Source organism: Panthera tigris, chromosome B4, assembly GCF_018350195.1.
Source record: "Panthera tigris isolate Pti1 chromosome B4, P.tigris_Pti1_mat1.1, whole genome shotgun sequence".
NCBI lineage: Eukaryota > Metazoa > Chordata > Mammalia > Carnivora > Felidae > Panthera > Panthera tigris.
Window position 1 is genome coordinate 39,074,042 of NC_056666.1, and position 1,709 is coordinate 39,075,750.

A 1,709-nucleotide genomic window follows, 5' to 3' on the forward strand; every position below is an offset into this window, starting at 1 on the left:
AGAAAATAATTCCATTCACACTAGTATCAAAAATAATACAGTACTGAGGAATAAATCTATCTAAAGATGTTCAACTGTAGATTATAAAACATTGCTAAAAGAAATTAAAGAAGATCTAAATAAATGGATAGACAATCCATGTTCATGGATTTCAAGACTCAACATTATTAAAATGGCAATCCTTCTCAAATTCTAGGTAGATTGAATGTAATCTCTATAAAAATTTCAGCTTTTTAAAAATAGAATTAGGCAATAAAATTCTAAAATTTATATGAAAATGAAATGAACCCAAGTAGAAAAAAATGGAGGACTTCTTGATTCTAAAACTAACCATCTTGATTATTAAGATTAAATTTTTAGTAAGTTTTTTATAAATCTTTTACATAAGGATAGAAATACAGATCAATAGAACAGAAATGAGAGTCCAGAAATAAACTTGTACATTTATGATAAGTTGATTTTAGACAAAACTGCAAAGGAATTAAATGGGGCAAAGAATCACTTTTTCAACAAATAGTTCTGAGACAAATGGAAGTCCATATACAAGAACAAAGATTAAGATCATTGCCTCACACCATACACAAAAATTAACTTTAAAAATTGATACATTAGCTCTTTCCCATCTTGCAAGATGGTGGGTGAAAAATCTGAGAAGATTGATACTAAGGAGAAGAAACTTGAAGCCAAAAAGGATGATGCTGGTGGCAAGATTATGAAGGGTAACCTCAAGCCTAAAACACCAAAGAAGGGGAAGCCCCACTATAGCCCAAACCCTGTCCTAGTCAGAGGAATTGGCAGATATTCCCAATCAGCTATGTATTCCAGAAAGGCCACGTACAAGAGGAAGTGTTCAGCAGCCAAATGCAGGGTTGAAAAGAAAAAGGAGAAGATTCTTGCCACTGTCACAAAACCCATTGGTGGTGAAGAGAATGGTGGTACCAGAGTGATTAAACTTCACAAAATGCCTAGGTATTATCCTATTGAAGATGTGCCTCAAAAGCTATTAAGCCATGGCAAAAAAAACTTGTCAGTCAGCATGTGAGAAAATGGTGAGCTAGCATCACTCCTGGGACCATTCTGATCATCTTCACTGGGTGCCACAGAGGCAAAAAAGTGGTTTTCCTGAAGCAGCTTAGAAGTGGTTTGTTTCTTGTGACCGGACTGCTGGCCCCCAATTGAGTTCCTCTGCATAGAACATACCAGAAATTCATCATTGCTACTTCCACCAAAATTGATATCGGCAGTGTGAAAATCCCCAAACATCTTCACTGATGTTTACTTCAAGAAGAAGTTGTGTAAACCTAGACATCAGGACAGTGAGATCCTCGACCCAGAGAAAGAGAAATATGAGATTATAGAGGTTGATCAGGAAGCTGTGGATTCAAAAATTCTGCCAAAAATCAAAGCTGTTCCTTAGCTTCAGGGCTACCTCCACTCTGTGTTTTCTCTCACAGATGGAATTTATCCTCACAAATTGGTGTTCTAAATTTCTTATACAGAACCTAATTAAATAACTGATCCACCTCCAAAAACATAAAACAAACAAATGATAAATAAAAAATTGATAAATTGGACTTCATCAAAATTAAGTGTTTGTGCTTGATTTTGCTTTTATTTTAGAAAGTCAAAGAAGCCACACAATGGAAAAAAATATTTGCAAATCATATATCTGATAACAGACTTATATCCAGAATATACAAAGACCTCTT

The 1,709-nt window shown here is 34.6% G+C and overlaps 1 pseudogene; it reads left to right on the forward strand.

The window, feature by feature from the left end:
- Positions 1-631: 631 nt before the first annotated feature.
- Positions 632-1,486, forward strand: LOC102969683 (annotated as a pseudogene).
- Positions 1,487-1,709: the final 223 nt, after the last annotated feature.